The sequence below is a fragment of the Bos indicus x Bos taurus genome, unplaced genomic scaffold (assembly GCF_003369695.1).
Source record: "Bos indicus x Bos taurus breed Angus x Brahman F1 hybrid unplaced genomic scaffold, Bos_hybrid_MaternalHap_v2.0 tig00003406_arrow_arrow_obj, whole genome shotgun sequence".
In the NCBI taxonomy this organism is placed as follows: Eukaryota; Metazoa; Chordata; class Mammalia; order Artiodactyla; family Bovidae; genus Bos; species Bos indicus x Bos taurus.
This window is the reverse complement of record NW_020867658.1, coordinates 38,838-48,629: the sequence shown is the minus strand read 5'-3', so window position 1 is coordinate 48,629 and position 9,792 is coordinate 38,838. Positions and strand designations below refer to the sequence as shown.

At 56.9% G+C, this 9,792-nt stretch overlaps 3 pseudogenes; all 3 read left to right on the top strand.

Annotated features, from left to right (window-relative positions):
- Positions 1–1,250: 1,250 nt before the first annotated feature.
- On the top strand, positions 1,251–1,370 carry LOC113888999 (annotated as a pseudogene).
- Positions 1,371–4,789: 3,419 nt separating this feature from the next.
- LOC113888998 lies at positions 4,790–4,909 on the top strand (annotated as a pseudogene).
- Positions 4,910–8,328: 3,419 nt separating this feature from the next.
- On the top strand, positions 8,329–8,448 carry LOC113888997 (annotated as a pseudogene).
- Positions 8,449–9,792: the final 1,344 nt, after the last annotated feature.

The window sequence follows — 9,792 nt, the reverse complement described above, 5'->3', positions numbered from 1 at the left end:
CCAGTAAACAACGAAACTACATAAGATTCAAAGATACCAACAAAGGACAGCTTCTGTTTTTGAAATCATCTTTCCATTTAGTAGAACACGAGCTCTATTCTTTGTATTTTGCCTAGGGAATTAGCAATGTCCTGGTTCAGATGGCAAGGCATCCGCGCGCAGGAGACTGGGGTTTGATCCCTGGGTCGGGAAGATCCCGCCGGAGAAGGAAATGGCAACCCACTCCAGTATCCTCGCCTGGGAAATGCCACGGACAGAGGAGCCTGATGGGCCGCAGTCCATGGGTTGTATTAAAGTTGGGCTCAACCCAGCAACTACGAACACAAGTATTTCCAAAGACCACACTCAAGTGTGTGTGTGTGTGTGTGTGTGTGTGTGTGTGTGTGTGTATCTCCTCTTGCCGTCTTGGAGTCTGTCTCGGAATCTTCATGTATTTCTGCCTCTGTATCTCCTGACAGCCAGCCGCCGGCCCGTTCGTCTGGCCCCGGCCTCTCCCAGGCGCTCTGGCTCTGGCTGAGGAGCTTGCGCAGGCCAGCTGTCTCCCTTGGCGTGGGTGCGTGCGAGTGTCTGTGTGTCTGTCTGTGTGCCTGCCTGTGGCTCGTCTGCTCTCTCAGGAAGGTCGAGGGCTTGGCGTGGGGGCAAAGGGGGGGCCTCGGTAGAGCGAAGGGGAGGGGCTGAGGCGCTCCGGTCGACCGCGCCTCCCTGGCTTCTGGTGGGTTTGGGCACCGGACAGGTGCCGGGCAAGTTGGGCGCTCAAGTTTCGCTGCGTCTAGGCCCGCAGGAGGTTCAGAGGCCCCTGGGCCGCGGGGGTTGGGAGGCGGCGGGCGCCGAAGACCGACACCTCCGGGGCCGCGCGGGCCTGAGCAGCGAATGGGATCGGGGGGAGGCCCCGCTCAGCGAGCGCGGCCGGGTCTGGAGTGGCCGCGGGTGGGAGGGCGCCGAGACCTCCGCACCCCTCAGCCCTGCCGCCAGGCCCCGCGCGCACGCACGCACGCACGCCCTCCCGGTCAATGGGGGGTCCTGGAAGCCCCTCGGGCCCCCGGGCCCGGCCAGGCGCTTGCTGGCTCTGGTGTTGGCGGTGTTCGGGGGGGCGGGCCGGCGTCAGCAGGCTGGAGTCCGGTCGCGGGTCGTGCGGCTCAAGTACAGCACGCCCCGCGACGAGAGGTGCGGCCCGTTGGCCCGACCTGCAGGGCAGAGCGAAAGGGAGGCGAAGCCCAAGGCTCTTAGGGCGCCCCGCGCCAACCGCCTCCGGCTCCGGCCCTATCAGCCTGAAGGCGCCCGATCTCGTCTGATCTCGGAAGCTAAGCAGGGTCGGGCCTGGTTAGGATCTTGGATGGGAGACCACCTGGGAATCCCGGGTGCTCGAGGCTTTTTGCCTACCAGAAGAGGTCCTTTAGCCCCCGCCGCGCGTCCCGATTCTTGGATCCCCCCCGCAGCCCCAGCCCCTCCCGGGCCGCGGGGAGCGGCTGGCCGGGGCCCCGACTCCCGCTGCAGACCTGGGTTGCCTCCGCGCGGCCCGCGAGCCCCTCCGCATTCGCATTCGGCTTCCAGGACACCCGACGACCGGCAGTCCCGTCTCCATCTGGGGCTCCTTTGGCTTGCCTCAGGCAATCCCGGGGCTTGCACCGACTCAAGCCAGATCCCCAGCACCCCCCCCACCCCCTGCCTCGCAGGCCATCGCGCATGCGCATGTGCGCGCGCACGCACAGATAGATGAGCCCAAACGGGGCATCTATCTTGTTCACTTATACTGTGGGTGGATCTATGCCTGGGAGTCGGACTGCTGAACCATACGCTACTTCCACTTTTAGTTCCTTCGGGAACCTCCATAATCTTTTCCATACCGGCTCTACCCACGCCCATTCCTACTCACCGTGGAGGAGAGTTCCCTTTGCTCCACATCTTCTCCAGCATTGGTTATTGACAGACATCGCAGTGAGGCCCAATCGGACTCATGTGAAGTGGTCCCTCCTTGGAGTTTGGAGTTGAGCCTCTCCAATCATTAGTGATGTGGAGCAAGATGACCTTTTGGAAATGCAGATGCAATGCTGTCACCTCCCTGCTCCAACGGCTCTCGTATTTTCCCAGCATATTGAAGATACGACCACTTCCCTTCAGGCTTGCTCCTCACGTTCTTCTCCGATGTCTTTTGCCTGGAATGCCCTCTGCACTCTTTGGCTTCCATCCCATAGGGCATTTTTCGTTTCTTGAATGTCCTAAGTTTCCCTGGTCACATAGCCTTCCAAGATGCTATTTTCCCTGCCTGAAATTCTTCCTGCATCTCAACCCTGGTTTACCTAGGTTCAACCTATGGACCTCAACGAAATGGTGCCTCTGGAAAGCCTTCCCTGACACCCAGGTTTTGTGGTGAGGGAAGAGGCCCCTCTATAGGTTCTCAAAGGATCTGCCTGTGATGTATCATTAGAGTCGTCTCAGTGAAAGCAGGAACTCTGTGTCTTCTTCTCTCCGCCTTCTATTCCCTGAAACTTATTACATGCCTCCTAGCTCATCGTAGGTGCTCAGTATTTACTTAGTGTGTGAAAGACAGAAAAGCTCTTGGAAGCCTCAAGGGGTCACTTGGCTCGGCACTTTTGATCTCTTTGTCTATTTGGCGATTCAATTCTTTCCTTTCCTGGGTTGATGTGTACACTATATTCGAGGCACAATCTAAGGCATGAAGACATATCCATACATAGAGGTTCTTGCTTTCAAGGAACTCGTACAGCAGACTTCTACAAGTTAGGGCTTTTCAAATGCTCTAGAAGAATGGGAACGTTCAGTATGCTCCATTTTCATTTCAAAGAAAGATCGTTTGACTTCCATAGCAAAGGTGGAGACCTTCCAACGTTGAGTCCAAGACTTATACCTTGACCATTTCAGGCAAGTCTTGTGGTTCCTTCTGGAGGTGTGTGGCTCTTGCAGAAATGTGAAGATCTTCCATCGTCCTCAGACTTTGGTGTCATTTGCAATCATCCAGAAAGCTTCCAGGTCTAGGTTCCAGACCACCACCACACACAGTCAGTAGCCAACGGAGTGGATTCCAGGAATACGCATTGTTCACCGGCATTACCGTTGATATTGTTGCTGCACACTCAATGCAGTGGGCAGGGCCTGGATTGTCCACTGGGTCTCATGTGGAATGGAAAGAAGGGCTCCCCCCCCCACACACACACACCCCACCCCCACTGTTGACAGCCTTGTGACGAGAAACGGTCCCCGAAACAAGAATCAGACAAACCAGAGAAGCCCAGATGATAGTCCTTGAGATGAAGGAACTAAGCAGCTGGTTGCGATGGCACCAAGGGGAAAGGTTGCTCTTTTTGTCTGCCCCTCTACTCCTTTCTTCCTGGACGCCTTAGGGTTTTGTCATGGAGATTTGAAAGAAAGTGCACAAAAGTCATATGTGTTGAATCAAGATTTTGCATTTAAGCATCTCTCAAAAAGGAAGAGAGCTTCACCTGCACATGTTTCTTTCAAAACCGTCAATTGCTTTTCAATTCTGGGGTTTCTCTCTTGCCTTGTTCAGTTAGCCTTAACAGTAAAAATCAACGAAAACTACATAAAGATTCAAAGATACCAACAAAGGACAGCTTCTGTTTTTGAAATCATCTTTCCATTTAGTAGAACACGAGCTCTATTCTTTGTATTTTGCCTAGGGAATTAGCAATGTCCTGGTTCAGATGGCAAGGCATCCGCGCGCAGGAGACTGGGGTTTGATCCCTGGGTCGGGAAGATCCCGCCGGAGAAGGAAATGGCAACCCACTCCAGTATCCTCGCCTGGGAAATGCCACGGACAGAGGAGCCTGATGGGCCGCAGTCCATGGGTTGTATTAAAGTTGGGCTCAACCCAGCAACTACGAACACAAGTATTTCCAAAGACCACACTCAAGTGTGTGTGTGTGTGTGTGTGTGTGTGTGTGTGTGTGTGTATCTCCTCTTGCCGTCTTGGAGTCTGTCTCGGAATCTTCATGTATTTCTGCCTCTGTATCTCCTGACAGCCAGCCGCCGGCCCGTTCGTCTGGCCCCGGCCTCTCCCAGGCGCTCTGGCTCTGGCTGAGGAGCTTGCGCAGGCCAGCTGTCTCCCTTGGCGTGGGTGCGTGCGAGTGTCTGTGTGTCTGTCTGTGTGCCTGCCTGTGGCTCGTCTGCTCTCTCAGGAAGGTCGAGGGCTTGGCGTGGGGGCAAAGGGGGGGCCTCGGTAGAGCGAAGGGGAGGGGCTGAGGCGCTCCGGTCGACCGCGCCTCCCTGGCTTCTGGTGGGTTTGGGCACCGGACAGGTGCCGGGCAAGTTGGGCGCTCAAGTTTCGCTGCGTCTAGGCCCGCAGGAGGTTCAGAGGCCCCTGGGCCGCGGGGGTTGGGAGGCGGCGGGCGCCGAAGACCGACACCTCCGGGGCCGCGCGGGCCTGAGCAGCGAATGGGATCGGGGGGAGGCCCCGCTCAGCGAGCGCGGCCGGGTCTGGAGTGGCCGCGGGTGGGAGGGCGCCGAGACCTCCGCACCCCTCAGCCCTGCCGCCAGGCCCCGCGCGCACGCACGCACGCACGCCCTCCCGGTCAATGGGGGGTCCTGGAAGCCCCTCGGGCCCCCGGGCCCGGCCAGGCGCTTGCTGGTCTGGTGTTGGCGGTGTTCGGGGGGGCGGGCCGGCGTCAGCAGGCTGGAGTCCGGTCGCGGGTCGTGCGGCTCAAGTACAGCACGCCCCGCGACGAGAGGTGCGGCCCGTTGGCCCGACCTGCAGGGCAGAGCGAAAGGGAGGCGAAGCCCAAGGCTCTTAGGGCGCCCCGCGCCAACCGCCTCCGGCTCCGGCCCTATCAGCCTGAAGGCGCCCGATCTCGTCTGATCTCGGAAGCTAAGCAGGGTCGGGCCTGGTTAGGATCTTGGATGGGAGACCACCTGGGAATCCCGGGTGCTCGAGGCTTTTTGCCTACCAGAAGAGGTCCTTTAGCCCCCGCCGCGCGTCCCGATTCTTGGATCCCCCCCGCAGCCCCAGCCCCTCCCGGGCCGCGGGGAGCGGCTGGCCGGGGCCCCGACTCCCGCTGCAGACCTGGGTTGCCTCCGCGCGGCCCGCGAGCCCCTCCGCATTCGCATTCGGCTTCCAGGACACCCGACGACCGGCAGTCCCGTCTCCATCTGGGGCTCCTTTGGCTTGCCTCAGGCAATCCCGGGGCTTGCACCGACTCAAGCCAGATCCCCAGCACCCCCCCCACCCCCTGCCTCGCAGGCCATCGCGCATGCGCATGTGCGCGCGCACGCACAGATAGATGAGCCCAAACGGGGCATCTATCTTGTTCACTTATACTGTGGGTGGATCTATGCCTGGGAGTCGGACTGCTGAACCATACGCTACTTCCACTTTTAGTTCCTTCGGGAACCTCCATAATCTTTTCCATACCGGCTCTACCCACGCCCATTCCTACTCACCGTGGAGGAGAGTTCCCTTTGCTCCACATCTTCTCCAGCATTGGTTATTGACAGACATCGCAGTGAGGCCCAATCGGACTCATGTGAAGTGGTCCCTCCTTGGAGTTTGGAGTTGAGCCTCTCCAATCATTAGTGATGTGGAGCAAGATGACCTTTTGGAAATGCAGATGCAATGCTGTCACCTCCCTGCTCCAACGGCTCTCGTATTTTCCCAGCATATTGAAGATACGACCACTTCCCTTCAGGCTTGCTCCTCACGTTCTTCTCCGATGTCTTTTGCCTGGAATGCCCTCTGCACTCTTTGGCTTCCATCCCATAGGGCATTTTTCGTTTCTTGAATGTCCTAAGTTTCCCTGGTCACCTAGCCTTCCAAGATGCTATTTTCCCTGCCTGAAATTCTTCCTGCATCTCAACCCTGGTTTACCTAGGTTCAACCTATGGACCTCAACGAAATGGTGCCTCTGGAAAGCCTTCCCTGACACCCAGGTTTTGTGGTGAGGGAAGAGGCCCCTCTATAGGTTCTCAAAGGATCTGCCTGTGATGTATCATTAGAGTCGTCTCAGTGAAAGCAGGAACTCTGTGTCTTCTTCTCTCCGCCTTCTATTCCCTGAAACTTATTACATGCCTCCTAGCTCATCGTAGGTGCTCAGTATTTACTTAGTGTGTGAAAGACAGAAAAGCTCTTGGAAGCCTCAAGGGGTCACTTGGCTCGGCACTTTTGATCTCTTTGTCTATTTGGCGAGTCAATTCTTTCCTTTCCTGGGTTGATGTGTACACTATATTCGAGGCACAATCTAAGGCATGAAGACATATCCATACATAGAGGTTCTTGCTTTCAAGGAACTCGTACAGCAGACTTCTACAAGTTAGGGCTTTTCAAATGCTCTAGAAGAATGGGAACGTTCAGTATGCTCCATTTTCATTTCAAAGAAAGATCGTTTGACTTCCATAGCAAAGGTGGAGACCTTCCAACGTTGAGTCCAAGACTTATACCTTGACCATTTCAGGCAAGTCTTGTGGTTCCTTCTGGAGGTGTGTGGCTCTTGCAGAAATGTGAAGATCTTCCATCGTCCTCAGACTTTGGTGTCATTTGCAATCATCCAGAAAGCTTCCAGGTCTAGGTTCCAGACCACCACCACACACAGTCAGTAGCCAACGGAGTGGATTCCAGGAATACGCATTGTTCACCGGCATTACCGTTGATATTGTTGCTGCACACTCAATGCAGTGGGCAGGGCCTGGATTGTCCACTGGGTCTCATGTGGAATGGAAAGAAGGGCTCCCCCCCCCACACACACACACCCCACCCCCACTGTTGACAGCCTTGTGACGAGAAACGGTCCCCGAAACAAGAATCAGACAAACCAGAGAAGCCCAGATGATAGTCCTTGAGATGAAGGAACTAAGCAGCTGGTTGCGATGGCACCAAGGGGAAAGGTTGCTCTTTTTGTCTGCCCCTCTACTCCTTTCTTCCTGGACGCCTTAGGGTTTTGTCATGGAGATTTGAAAGAAAGTGCACAAAAGTCATATGTGTTGAATCAAGATTTTGCATTTAAGCATCTCTCAAAAAGGAAGAGAGCTTCACCTGCACATGTTTCTTTCAAAACCGTCAATTGCTTTTCAATTCTGGGGTTTCTCTCTTGCCTTGTTCAGTTAGCCTTAACAGTAAAAATCAACGAAAACTACATAAAGATTCAAAGATACCAACAAAGGACAGCTTCTGTTTTTGAAATCATCTTTCCATTTAGTAGAACACGAGCTCTATTCTTTGTATTTTGCCTAGGGAATTAGCAATGTCCTGGTTCAGATGGCAAGGCATCCGCGCGCAGGAGACTGGGGTTTGATCCCTGGGTCGGGAAGATCCCGCCGGAGAAGGAAATGGCAACCCACTCCAGTATCCTCGCCTGGGAAATGCCACGGACAGAGGAGCCTGATGGGCCGCAGTCCATGGGTTGTATTAAAGTTGGGCTCAACCCAGCAACTACGAACACAAGTATTTCCAAAGACCACACTCAAGTGTGTGTGTGTGTGTGTGTGTGTGTGTGTGTGTGTGTGTATCTCCTCTTGCCGTCTTGGAGTCTGTCTCGGAATCTTCATGTATTTCTGCCTCTGTATCTCCTGACAGCCAGCCGCCGGCCCGTTCGTCTGGCCCCGGCCTCTCCCAGGCGCTCTGGCTCTGGCTGAGGAGCTTGCGCAGGCCAGCTGTCTCCCTTGGCGTGGGTGCGTGCGAGTGTCTGTGTGTCTGTCTGTGTGCCTGCCTGTGGCTCGTCTGCTCTCTCAGGAAGGTCGAGGGCTTGGCGTGGGGGCAAAGGGGGGGCCTCGGTAGAGCGAAGGGGAGGGGCTGAGGCGCTCCGGTCGACCGCGCCTCCCTGGCTTCTGGTGGGTTTGGGCACCGGACAGGTGCCGGGCAAGTTGGGCGCTCAAGTTTCGCTGCGTCTAGGCCCGCAGGAGGTTCAGAGGCCCCTGGGCCGCGGGGGTTGGGAGGCGGCGGGCGCCGAAGACCGACACCTCCGGGGCCGCGCGGGCCTGAGCAGCGAATGGGATCGGGGGGAGGCCCCGCTCAGCGAGCGCGGCCGGGTCTGGAGTGGCCGCGGGTGGGAGGGCGCCGAGACCTCCGCACCCCTCAGCCCTGCCGCCAGGCCCCGCGCGCACGCACGCACGCACGCCCTCCCGGTCAATGGGGGGTCCTGGAAGCCCCTCGGGCCCCCGGGCCCGGCCAGGCGCTTGCTGCTCTGGTGTTGGCGGTGTTCGGGGGGGCGGGCCGGCGTCAGCAGGCTGGAGTCCGGTCGCGGGTCGTGCGGCTCAAGTACAGCACGCCCCGCGACGAGAGGTGCGGCCCGTTGGCCCGACCTGCAGGGCAGAGCGAAAGGGAGGCGAAGCCCAAGGCTCTTAGGGCGCCCCGCGCCAACCGCCTCCGGCTCCGGCCCTATCAGCCTGAAGGCGCCCGATCTCGTCTGATCTCGGAAGCTAAGCAGGGTCGGGCCTGGTTAGGATCTTGGATGGGAGACCACCTGGGAATCCCGGGTGCTCGAGGCTTTTTGCCTACCAGAAGAGGTCCTTTAGCCCCCGCCGCGCGTCCCGATTCTTGGATCCCCCCCGCAGCCCCAGCCCCTCCCGGGCCGCGGGGAGCGGCTGGCCGGGGCCCCGACTCCCGCTGCAGACCTGGGTTGCCTCCGCGCGGCCCGCGAGCCCCTCCGCATTCGCATTCGGCTTCCAGGACACCCGACGACCGGCAGTCCCGTCTCCATCTGGGGCTCCTTTGGCTTGCCTCAGGCAATCCCGGGGCTTGCACCGACTCAAGCCAGATCCCCAGCACCCCCCCCACCCCCTGCCTCGCAGGCCATCGCGCATGCGCATGTGCGCACGCACGCACAGATAGATGAGCCCAAACGGGGCATCTATCTTGTTCACTTATACTGTGGGTGGATCTATGCCTGGGAGTCGGACTGCTGAACCATACGCTACTTCCACTTTTAGTTCCTTCGGGAACCTCCATAATCTTTTCCATACCGGCTCTACCCACGCCCATTCCTACTCACCGTGGAGGAGAGTTCCCTTTGCTCCACATCTTCTCCAGCATTGGTTATTGACAGACATCGCAGTGAGGCCCAATCGGACTCATGTGAAGTGGTCCCTCCTTGGAGTTTGGAGTTGAGCCTCTCCAATCATTAGTGATGTGGAGCAAGATGACCTTTTGGAAATGCAGATGCAATGCTGTCACCTCCCTGCTCCAACGGCTCTCGTATTTTCCCAGCATATTGAAGATACGACCACTTCCCTTCAGGCTTGCTCCTCACGTTCTTCTCCGATGTCTTTTGCCTGGAATGCCCTCTGCACTCTTTGGCTTCCATCCCATAGGGCATTTTTCGTTTCTTGAATGTCCTAAGTTTCCCTGGTCACCTAGCCTTCCAAGATGCTATTTTCCCTGCCTGAAATTCTTCCTGCATCTCAACCCTGGTTTACCTAGGTTCAACCTATGGACCTCAACGAAATGGTGCCTCTGGAAAGCCTTCCCTGACACCCAGGTTTTGTGGTGAGGGAAGAGGCCCCTCTATAGGTTCTCAAAGGATCTGCCTGTGATGTATCATTAGAGTCGTCTCAGTGAAAGCAGGAACTCTGTGTCTTCTTCTCTCCGCCTTCTATTCCCTGAAACTTATTACATGCCTCCTAGCTCATCGTAGGTGCTCAGTATTTACTTAGTGTGTGAAAGACAGAAAAGCTCTTGGAAGCCTCAAGGGGTCACTTGGCTCGGCACTTTTGATCTCTTTGTCTATTTGGCGAGTCAATTCTTTCCTTTCCTGGGTTGATGTGTACACTATATTCGAGGCACAATCTAAGGCATGAAGACATATCCATACATAGAGGTTCTTGCTTTCAAGG